Source organism: Anser anser (assembly GCF_964211835.1).
Source record: "Anser anser genome assembly, chromosome: 6".
NCBI lineage: Eukaryota > Metazoa > Chordata > Aves > Anseriformes > Anatidae > Anser > Anser anser.
In genome coordinates this window covers 38889135-38901447 of record NC_139726.1, presented here as the reverse complement: position 1 = coordinate 38901447, position 12313 = coordinate 38889135, and the positions used below count along the sequence as shown (strand labels likewise).

At 41.6% G+C, this 12313-nt stretch overlaps 1 protein-coding gene across 12 annotated transcripts in view; it reads left to right on the top strand.

The window, feature by feature from the left end:
* HECW2 (HECT, C2 and WW domain containing E3 ubiquitin protein ligase 2) overlaps nt 1-12313 on the top strand; it is a 187773-nt gene that overhangs the window by 85157 nt on the left and 90303 nt on the right. The gene's annotated exons all lie outside the window — the stretch shown is intronic.

Here is a 12313-nt window from a genome sequence, read left to right as displayed (position 1 = left end):
CCTGCTCATTTCTTTACAAATCTGAGACTGCCTTATCTTATTGTGTGTGTATTGGATGCATTTCTTCCAGGATGTGTTGGCTCATTTCCTTGAGGACTTCTAAATTTTCTGAATTTTTTTTCCAGTCACAACAGATAGCTGAAAAAGCTTTAAGGAAATGAGTCAACCTCCTGAAATAAATTGCTGGCTGAATAGAGGATGCTGTGTTTGAAATCATATGCACCCTTGATAGTTCTATGGATATTAATTTATAGATATTCTTTAAAATATATTCTATATTCTCCATGTTCCAAAAGGATTTGGGAAAAAAATATCCCGAAAGAGCATCCGAGCTTGCCTGTTAGGAATGTAGTGATATTTCCAGACTCCCTGGTACCAGAGTGTGAGAGGGGCAGATTGGGAACTAACAGTCAGAATTTCTAATGCAAAATCAAGGATGTCACTCAGCTTGTGTAGTGTAAGAGGTGGAGATGAGTACTACTGAGCTCCTGTAAAGTAGCATCCCAAATGTTGAGTGCTGCATCGGCAATGTGCTTCTCTCATGAGTCATCACTCCCCAGAAAATTGCATCCTGACTTTTGGGAGCCCTTTGTGATGATGTTGGTGGTGTCCAGTAGCAGCCCAAAGCAGGGGGTTGCTCTGTGAGAAAAAGCGTGCAGCCCAGCATCCGTGCGGGGGTGCCAGAATCCTGGGAGGGAGTTTCTCTGCGTGGGGGCTGCTGAGTCACTGCTCTGTAGCTCATGGGAATCCTAAACAGTTTAAAAAAAAGTAAGAGGACACCATTTTAGTAACATATATGCCTTATACTATAGGTAGACAAGCCTTTGGAATTTTCTTTGCTTCCCAAGAATTAAGTAGCAATTTAAGGACAGAAATGAGGAAGTAAGCATCAAACCTCTTTATTTGGGATTTTCTCTCTAAGGAGCCAAACTAAGAGTAAAACCAAATGACCCCGAACTTCTAAGAAGTTAGACATCTGCATCCAATCTGAACTGCAAATTTGGATCCCACACTAATTAGCCAGCTTGCCCTGCTTCAGTGTGTTACACAGAAGGTCTCTGATGCAAGCAATAAATACTGCATCTCTGAACAGATGACACATACTGTCAGCTTTTTAGGCACTCTGGAAAAACCCAAATTCATCCAGATCACAATAGAAGGAAGAAAGCACAGAGCACCTGCGTAGGGGTTGATCCTCTCCAGAGGTCATATTTGGCTTCAGATATTGTTTTCAGTGCAATGAGAGCTTTATCTTTTTCGTTGTGGAGTGGTGGAACAGTACAAGGGATTTGCTGAACAGACGATGTTTTTCCTTACAGGGGATTTGGAACAAGGGGAGGAGAAAAGGCTGTTTGCACAGCCTTTGCTGCAGTCATATATATGCATAAATGGTTGGCCCATGTACACAAGTGGAATGAGAAAAGTAGAAACTATGTGTGTTGAAGTATTTATTTTTCTCAAGCAGAAAAGAAAGGAGGAGGCAGTACATTAATGACATGTTAATCAGTTCAAAATGGCATGTAAAGCATCTCAAAATAATGAGAGCTGGATAAATGCAGGTACAAAATCAAAATCGAGCTGCGATGCTCTGTGGAGAAGGTCTACCCCCGATCCCAGACTAAAAAGGGAGTGAGCTGGAAGATGATGCAGGCTTCTTCCTCTGGTTTCCCAGTTGTCATCAATGTTTGTTCAGAGACTTGCAGTCATGAGCAATAGATGCGCTGCAGTGCTGTCATTGGAGCGTGAGTGTCAGCGGCTGGAAAGTGAAACTTTAGGTTTGTAAGCTTTTTAGTGTGACCCTAGGAGTGAAATATCAGCATGTGTGAGTGCTGACCTTTCTGAAAAACAGTCAGGCACATTGTGACAAAATATGGTTGGTCTCATCAGCAAAGAACCAACAAAAACATGTGGATTTCTGCCGAGTAAACAAGCCATAGGCTCCAGTCCAAGGGACCTGAATCAGGTCAGAGACAGTACAGATATGTAGGCACTGAGACAGAAGCGAACAGATTGGATTTTCTGTGCTTGTATACCTTGCAAAAATAACATCTTTGAAAGTGTATTTGCCAATTTAGAATGTGCTGCTCCCCTGAACTGTTTCTGGGTTATCCCTTGTATATTTGAATCTTAAAACAATGTGTAACCACACTATGTTGTTTGGTAGAAATGAGTGAAAAAAACATGTACTTTTGTAAAGTGAACTAGGTCAGGCTTCAGTCATATGCTTATCCAAAAAAAACACCTTCTGGTGTCTGCAGAGTTTCCTTAGTTGTGCTGTTAAATTCTGCTGTGCCAGTATGCTACGCCAGATCCAAAAATGGGGCAAATCAAATGAGCTAGTCTGTATTTGCAAGTAGTCAGTTACACACAATATATACAGACACCCAGAAACCACAGGTCAGCTGACGTTTGTCACAGGGCCTCGTTTCACAAATAGTGTTAGCAAAGTTTTCAGAGTTGGGGCTCACTGCGTGGAATTGTGCAGTGTTTCCTTGTATATTGCTTGCTCCTTGGATATTTTCTACCATATTGAGTAGTACTGGCTGTTGTCATCTGTCAGTAATGGAATAATGTGTACTTGAATGGCTTTGAGAACGTTTGAAATACTGTATTTCAGGTGCAACATTAGTAGCAAATGCTTAAAGATGGCATTTCACTTTTGATAGCTTTGCTGGGCTTCATAATGAATTTATATTATCCCATATAATGTATTAATTCTGCTAAATATTAATATCTATATCAAATCTAAACTAAATCTTTACATTAAAAGCAGGAGGCAGGTGAAAGGAGGAATGTGGTCAGAACTGGGAATATGAAATACTGAAAACTGTAAAGCATTTCAGCACATTTGAAGGAAAATAATTGCTACGACCTCAGTAAGTTTGAAAATATTATAATGTTTAGGTCTGCTTTTATGCCATTTCACAACAAAGTTTTTTTAGAATAAACTTGATGGAGAACCTACAAGATGGAGATATTTCGATTAAATCTTGCCATTGAGAGGCAATGAGGAGGAGGTAGAAAGTGTAGCGGGGCAGGAAAACAGCTGGTAATGGTGACAAAGTAGTGAAGAAGAGTGATTCTGCATATTCCTTTAGTACCCTTCCTTAGCAGTCTGTTTGCATGGATGTGTTCTCTTTGTGCTGACCTATTATTCCTCTCTATCTGTGGGTTTTCCACAGCATTGCCTATCAGCCATTTGGATGCCTTAGAGAGCACACACACATATAAATAAACAGCAGGACATTACTGATTACTTAAGCTAGAGGTTTTGTGGTTTGTAAAAAAGGAAAGAAGAAGTTGCTTACGAAGAGGTGTCCCCAATATCATAGCTAGGGGATTCACCCTTTATTAAAGGCAAGAGGGGGAAGAATTGATGCCTGTTTCTACCTTGTGTTTGAATCCATGCTCTTGGTCTGTTTCCCATTCTTTAGAGGGTTTTACTTTGTTTTCAATTACTGGAAAGTTGATGTATGATTAAAGTATGTTGTTTAAACATAAATATTTTTCTCTATTTCAAACCAACAAGCTCTCTGACTTTCTAATAAATTCCCTGAGAAACCTATTACTGTCAAAGACAACAATAGAATAGTTTGCATTCCTGCTTAAGCAGCTCATAATTTTGAAGATAAAAACCACAAAAAAACAGCTGCTAAGAGAATATTAAATCCCACAAGATCCTTTGGGGTTGTGTGCTGCAGAGACGTGTTATTGACAACTTTTAGAAACTAGGAGGATTTCTAAAAGGCAGTGAGAAATTACTTGGAGCTGGCAAGGAAAAAAACATTTTAAGAAATGTTTCTGTATTAGACATGGGAATAGACTTGAACACTGAGAATGAAATGCCAGCTGATACTGTGTCAGGAGGCTGGAAAAGATCAAGAAGAATATTGATCAGATAACATCTAAAATGGCAAGCAATAATCCAGTGCAATCAAAAGTGAACCTGAAGATGCAGGAGGCAGTCTTTTTACTTCCCTTTCACTAATGAATCAGTTGTCTCCACGCAGTGCTGAAGGATGCCACAATGCTGGAAATCCAAAGTTACTTGTACCATTATAATAGTTCCAGGGTTCAAACCATCAACAATCTGAAAAGGCAAAAACCAAATTTCCTGGATCCGTAGTTGTCAGTTACTGTATGTGGCACAACTCCTTTCTTTTTTCTGTGCATTTTATCTGTGGGTATACCACATCTAGGGCTTGTTTTAGTCCTTTCCCTGTAGCAATAAATAAAACTTACACACATGATGGAGAGGTTCAGTTAACTTCTTCAAGACCCTGAAGGACTGTCTGGCACTGACTTTCCTCCTTGCTGGTTCATTCCAGGAAGGAAAATTGAGCTTTGGGAAACGTGAAGAGGAGACATTATCAAAAGCAAAATAAAACCACCCAACTAGCTGGCCATAAAATCTGTTGATGAATCATCATGTGCAGAGCCTGGGTCAGCTCTTCTGGTGATGCTGGCTCTGTAGCTCAGAATGTTTTGTGCCCTGAATTTTACACCCGTGCTCATGAAGAATTAATCTTTTTTCTTTTTAAATAAAAATCTTATTGAAATCTTTTGATGATTCTGATTGAAACTTTTGCATGCACCAAAAGCTGCTTGGCAGAACTAGTGGAGGGTGTGCATACATGGGCAGTTAAATCAGCTGAGTCTTTTTTGTGGTTACTTTTGTTTTCCTTGGTGGCCATCAGCAGAATCTGCCATCTGGCAAGGGAGTGCCTCCTTCCCATTGCACGCCTGAGAGCTCCCCATGAGCAAGATTTCAGCTCATTAGGACGCTTTGTGCCCTCAGGGGGATTTAAGAAATACTACCTTTCATCCTCTTGTACTTTTTTCTGAGTTGTGTGTTAGTTGTTCTAGAAAATAAATATGTTTACTAAACCTAGCCTTTTAGTTGGTTTGTATGCACACAATTAAAGATTTTTCGCCAGAATTTATTCAGAGTTGTTACTATATGTATCTAATGAATTATTTGGGCCTGCAGCTTGGCTGTTTGTATTTCAGCAGCGCATGTAGGGTCTACCGGTCAAGGTGTTGCACACAGTGTGTGTAATGGTTCCTGAAGTGCAGTGGTTGAGCTTATCCTTTGAGCTGTATGATTATTCTCTCTCACTTGCTAAAATGTAAATATTTCTGTGAGAAATGTGTCTTGGAATATGAATGGGAAAAAAGAGTGCATCTGTGGATAATGCACCATTGAATTCTAGTCAGTTTTTGTAGAAGATAATTGCAGAATTAGTAACGCTTGAGTAAGGTGCAATGAGACATTTAAAATTATTGTTGATTACGGTAATCAATAACCACTTCTTGCTTTCTAGCAATGTTGAGGTGATTTTTTTGTCAGGTGATTTTTTTTTTTTGACTTGGGTACATTTGTTAACCTGAATACTTTGTTAGTAAAATACAGTTTCGTACAATAACTCATAACCTCAGTTTTATAACAAGAGGATGAAATACAGAAACAAGCACAATGCTTGTCAAAAATGTTTGCAAAACTGAGGTGAATTTTTAAAATAATCACATATCATTATTGAGTTGTAGGGCATGGGAATTGAGATGGCTCCTGTTAATCAGGGCTGGGATGGCTCCTGCTAATTAGGGTAGGAAGTTTTATAGTTTATTACACAGGCAGTAACAGTCCTGATATTTTCCTTAGATGTATCTTAAGGTACCCATCTTAGCATTGAGACAGGGTTTCTGTTACTCATGCACCAGTGCTATTGTAAATCCCTTACAAGGTGGGGTAGTTGTAGAAGGGAAGTGGAAGCAGAAGGATGGACAAACAGGAAAGAAGGAAACTAGAAAATGTTCTGTGTGACCCTGCAGACTGGTAATAACAACCGTGCTGGTAATAAATTTACTCTGCTTCATGGCTATCTATGTAGAATGAGGCATATTGCAAAATGTAATGTGGAAAAAAGGTTGGTACTAAAGCTGAATGTTTTGGTATGTTTTGGTGAACAATTGCCAAATAATCAATGACTGGTTATCTGATTTGAAAATTTCGTAAATATAACCAGAACAAAGGAAACTTGGAGCAGTTTCACAATACAGATTTTAACTAACATGCATTAAAGATCTCTTCCAGTCTCTTGTGCTTTTTCCACGTCTGCATTTCAGTGATGTGTATGACTCCTGAAGGGCAGGTGTATATTTCACAATGATTCAAAATGGTGTTTTATTTTTAGATTTGCAAACAAAATAAAAGTAAAAAGAGCACATGGTCATTTTGACTCTATTTAAGGCCTCTCAGTTACAGAAATTGTGGCTGCTCGATGGTCCCACAAGAAAAACCTGTTTTTGAAGAGTGAGTGAGTTATAGGAGGACTACATGTGGAATGAAGTACATCTAAGGTTAGCTTACTGGCTTCCCAAATGAGCCTAGATTTTACCAGAATTCAACCCAGAAGAGACCAATACATCATGCAGTCAGACTCAGTCTGACTTCCCCTCTATTACAGGCCCCTCAGTGGTTCCCAAACTTTTAACTAGCCTGAGTATTGCAATTCCCAGAAAACCGGACCACACTGAGAGACCAGCCCAAACTTTTAACTAGCCTGAGTATCACAATTCTCAGAAAACTGGAATATGTGCCACGCTGAGAGACCAGCAGCAGCCTGGCTGGTGGTGGTATGAATCCACAGATGGCTGGGTTCTCCTCACAGGGCCAGGACTGCCCCCGCTGGTGACGCTTCTCCATTTTGTAGGCCGCGGGGTGGCCTCGAGGGTGCTCCTAGTCTGATCAGAGGGAAGATCCCTTCCCAGTGTGAGATCTGGTGGTCATAGGAACAGGACATACTGTTGTGGTGTCTCCCAGGCTACATGTGCCCCCTCAGAAGAGTGATCATCCTGTTGAGGTCCACATTGCCACCTGTACATGATGTCTGGTGCTTCTGAGGGGACAGCCATGGCATTTGAGTGCACTGCGGAGGGAGAGAGGGGGATGAGGAGTGAAATGACATTCAGAATCTCTGCAAGTAACTGACTGAGGAATGGAAACGTGAGGCTGGATGTTAACAATGTTCTTATTGCAGAGTAGGAATTTTTCTGAGCACATTTAGGGGGTGTGAAGGAGGGAGAAGATCAGGGCTGCTGACCTGAGTGGCAGTCTCGACAGAGTTGCCACAAACATCTGGCCTTTCCTGAAGGGATTTTTGCTGTTTCCACCTCAGAAACATTTAACCAGGAAAGAAAAACAAACCAAAAAAACCCAAACTTTTCTCTGGTACTTTTCTGCACTGGGTATTTGCATTCATGAGCAAATGCTGCTGGTGCATAAAAAACAGCATGAAGGCTATGAGATAAACGAGCTCTCACTTCTACTGGCTGTGGGATAACATACGATCTGTACCCACATGGTCACACCAGAAAAGGCCCTCTCTGTAAGTGCAGCTGTGCTAGCAAAATTGTGCTTTTGTTGATAATGTTTATTTACCAACAGAATTTATCCGGGGGCAGGATAGGTGATGTTGACAAAAGCAAAGCTTTGCTGCTATCATGTCTTCCACACTAGGAATACTTTGTTATAATTTCTAGTTTTTCTGGTAAAGACTTGTGATGTGAATGTGGTTGCACGTAAAAGTGCATGCCCTTTAGTCCTGGGAAGCTGCAGTCCTCTTCTGCAGGCTCAGCAGCTTGTGCACTGTCAGTAAACAAGTTCTTATCTCAGGCCATATACAGTTGCAGTTGAGAGGGAAAATGATGAAAAACATTCCACAATAAACCTAGACTTGCAGATTAAACATGACACAGAAAAGCTTAGATGCTTTTACAGTATCTAGCCTAATAGTGACCTTTTACAGTTATTTAAAAAAAAATTGGTTTGTTTCTAGATTTGTTACATACATCCCAGGCTAAAGGCCCTTAGGATACTTGCATAGACCAAGTTTTCATTTCTGTTGGATTTGCTACCACTAAAGGCAGGTGATAATCACCTTTTACTTTGCACATTCAATGTAATTCACATTGCCTCAGCACAAGAGAAGTTGATTAGCAAACCAGGACAAACTAAGGACCTAAATTTTTTCATCTAAGATTAGAAAGAAAAGGTTGCAATAGAACACCCTTAAGCAAGAAACTTTGTATATATTTTTATACTTGTGCATATAACACTAAACATTGCTTCTTGTCAGGCTGCAAGGTTGTGGGAGCATAGGGATGTGTTTGGGATATGGTGGTGGTGATATGGGTATCACAGAGACGAGCATATTGAGGAGTTAAGGTGGTTGTGAGGGTGGGTTTACTGGGAATATAAGACCTAAGTCTTCAGGAGGCCAGAGAAAACAGTGGATTTTTTGGTTGGCAGAACAGTGTGTTTCCTTACCTGATCCCTGCAATGCTGACACCCTCATCATTCCTGAAATTCATCCTCTAAGTGTTAACTTGTACTTTCCTTTTTCTCACTATTGCATGTTCCTTCAGGCTTCAGCTAGCTTGTATTTATGGTTTCCCTCACACAAAAAAAAAAAAAAGGAAAGAAAAAAAAAAAGAAAGATTTATTTTTATGTTCATTTTTGCTGGCCAACTAGCCCTTTTATCCTGCATTTCATCTTCTCTAGATACAGCTACCTGCACAGAACAACTTCTTCTCAGGAAAACTCACATACATTAAGGGCTGTGAACAATTGGAGTGAGGAGATTTAGGAAAGAACAGGGAATTTCCTTCATCTGCATGGAGGAAAAGGAGTCTTTGGGTGCTGTAGGCAGATGCAGGAAGGAAGGCAAGGAGAGGGGATATGTTGTACCTGCAGTGAGATGCAGCATGGAGATGGGAAAGAGGAGAGTTAGGAGATGGTATCCAAGGAGCCTTGGGATAGTGCAGGACAGAGCCTCTGCTAGGGTGCCTATGGAAGAGCACAGGGGCAAGGAGGAAGGAAAAAAAAATGGGGACAAAAATGATAAAAGTTTGATATCAATATGTTATCTATATGGAAGCTGAAGTTGCTGAGGTCATGCATTGGAAATCATCAGAAAGTAAGCAGTGAAATAGAAGGCCGCATAGGAGCTGAGTAGATCAAAACAATTGCAGTGACTCTTCTACAAAAGGAGCACTCCTCTTCTTAATGGTGGATGGGGCAGCAGTGTACCAGTACTGCTGGAGGCTTTCTGGAGGAAATGTGCCAACCTTAACAGAAATCAGAAAAGCTACGTTTATATTTTGTGGTTTAAATTTTGCAGCCAGAGAAAAGTAACTTCAGAAAATTATATACCTATATTTGTAGGGAAAAAACCACAACAGGTAAATAGGGACATAAAGCTGTAGAGAAATTAAACAAAAAGCCCCGTCCCCCAAGAACAAAGAAATAAGCGAAAAAAACCCCAACCAACCAACAACAACAAAAAAATCCACACAAAAGAAACTGTGTGTAAAAGATTGTCTGTTTGTGTTTTTTTTTCGAAGGGGCTTTCTGAAAAATGGATAATAGTCCTGTGTGGATAGTTGCAGGTTCTTGAGTTGTTTCTGCCAACAAATGTGCATTTTTCCTGCATCCTGAGAACATTCCATGTGTCTTTTGAGCATGTCTTTTTAATTTTAATTAGAAGTCTTAAGTTCTTTAGCATTTACTTTGATATTGAATGCTGGAGATGGATTTCTCTAATCAGCATTGTTGTCTGTCCTTCCTTCCTCTCCTGACTATTGCCACAGACAGCCAAGGGAAGGCAGGAGCTCTGTTGTCCAGCTCCTGCCATATGAGCCCAAATACGCAGCTTCACCAGTGGGAATTAGGTGTTGCACTTTGCAGGGAATGTAGAGGCGTTTTAGGAAGGTGTGATACACTCCGACTCCCCTGAAGCTCTGCGTCATTGTGTCTATGCATTGCAGGAGAGACGAGCGCTGTGTATGAGCGTTGCGTGGGATCTGGCTTCCAGGTGTGGCTGGTGCGCTGCTCAGGGACCGCGTGGGAACAGCGCCTGCACCGTGGGGCTTGCACATGTGTGAAGCAACACCTGAAGTGCAGTGAGAATGAAACGCGCATCACTTCGTGGAAGGAGATTAATAAGATTTTCAGGAAAGAGGTTAAACTTGAGGTCATTTCCTTCCTATTGTTACGCGTTTGAATTTTTGCCAAGGAGATGAGTGAAAGGATTTATTTTTGTCTTGGAATGCTTTGAATGTAAATGATGTCTGTGCTTTGAATACAGAGAAGTGGAATTGCACTTTATTCCTGCCATTAAACTCTGTGATATGTCTGAGAAATTGTGGGGTTTTTCATTATATTTATTTCTGGTATTCTGGTTAATTAATCCTTTGAGCTGCTATTGTGCCTCCAAATACCATGTTGTGTGAGGGTGCGTGGAGATGCTCTGATCCCCAACTTGAAGTGTTAGTGTGTGTATACAGGGAAACAAGACATACAATTCTTGAAAAAGTAGGAAATGGCCTATTTTATGGCCTGTGTCAGAATAAAGGCTGTCTGTGAAAAATGAGAGCAAGGATCCTTGCTTACTGCTCTGCTAATTTAAACTTCAAAGGCAAGAAAAGAAGTATTGGTTGTTTCCTGTTTGGATGGGGATGTATGTTATGGCTTCTCCCTTTGCTCAGCTTCTGCAGCTAAAGAAGGCAAGTGTTAGAGAAATACAGCTTATTCCTCACCATCCCGCCAGCCACAGGTCAAAAAGTGAATAATTGCTTGTGCTGTGTAAAGTAGTTCAGTGCAATAAATGTCAATAATGTAATACATTTGGTTTGCAGGCAGTTACGGAGCGTGACACTTAAGAGGGTGCAAGTAGAGTCTTTCCCCTTTTTGCCCACAGAGCAGAGCAGCAAGGGGATGGATGTGAATCTTCCTCCCGGTGTGCAAGGGAAAAAATTGCTATGGTACCCTGAGGAACAGCCACCTCCCAACTTGTTTGACTCAGGGTCACGATATTAAATACCTGTCTACAAATGTAGTGATGGTACTTGTACGTAGGCTGGAGTTCAGAAATGCCACCCAGCGTTCCTCTTCCTGGGCTGAGGTCAGAGCCAGCCACACACTCCAGTTTGTTCCTGAGGCCATGCCCTTGCCTGGAAAGAAGAGCCCAGACAGCTGCATTTTTTCATGCGCGAGGCTAGAAGATACACAAGTCTGGAAACTTTGTTCCTCTCACCTTTTTAGGGGCTTGCTCTGTTGATATGCAAGGGAGAACAGTTTCCAGCCACTTAGTCTTACATTTCCAGCAACGGTTTGAATTTCTCTTGCAGCAGTCGAATTTTGATGTTCTTTCCCCTCGTGCCCCTGGAAAGTACAATTCCTAGAGGTGCTCATGGGAACAAAATATTACAGCAGCTTTCAGTTCCTTGTTAGCAAAAAGTCCACCATACTTTCTGTGAGTGGAAGTATTTGTTGGAAATTTGTCAAGCTGAGGAGGAATAAGTAGTCCCGTAAGTGTTGTTTTTCTTCCTCTTTTTTTTTTTTCCCTCTGCTTTTCACTAGGAAAAAGTAAAATTTGCCTTGAGAGGTTTAACACCATACTCCACAAGCATACAGTTTCTCATTGTGTGCTGGGAAGGACATGGGCTGCTGGCTGTGTACCAGGTCTGGGCATCTGCTGCAATACTTGAACCCTACTTGCAAACCAGCCTCCAAGCACCCCGCTTGTCTGCATGGTACTGGGGCTGCTTTAGCATGGTTTGGGTCCTTGCCGTGAATTGAAGGATTTTTAAGTCTGTTGCTGGTGTCCACCAGGAAGCTCAGAGCATCTACTGACCTACATGAGGAGGTGCAGGGATGGCAGCACTTGGCCCCGTGCTTCTCCTCCTGCTCCAATGAGCCTCCTGCTCACTGTGGGCACTCACCCTGGGTTAACGGCAGCTTCACCCCAGCTAAACGTCACAAAGCAGTCTGCTCTACTCTAAAATACCTGGATTTGTAGGGGAGTTCTGTGGGCGGGTGAAATATGGAGTAAACAAAGGCCAGCACTTCCAGTGGGCTCTCACTGCACTTGTCGCTGTGTCGGCCTTGCTGTTGTTTCTAGGGTTTAAAGTCCTCCTGTGTACACCAGCCTGCTCCCTGTTGTGTGGGCCGTGGGCTGTGTTTTGGTATCCTCCCATGGAACAGGCAAGGAAGGAAGTGCAGGGAGGATGGGGCTTTTGCATCCTGTACCCTTTGGAGGGGAGTGGCCATGAACAGATTAGTTTGAAGGACATAATACTTCATACGTTTTAACACGGGCTGTTTGGACCTAGATAAAAACCTTGATTAAAGAAGAGGCAGACAGTTGTGTGTTACTGCTAGAAACTGCCTGGGAGTTTGAGGACATCCTTCTGAAATCCTTTTCTTAAAATGACAGGAGGAAGAGAGAACAGAGAAGCAGCTCAAGAAGC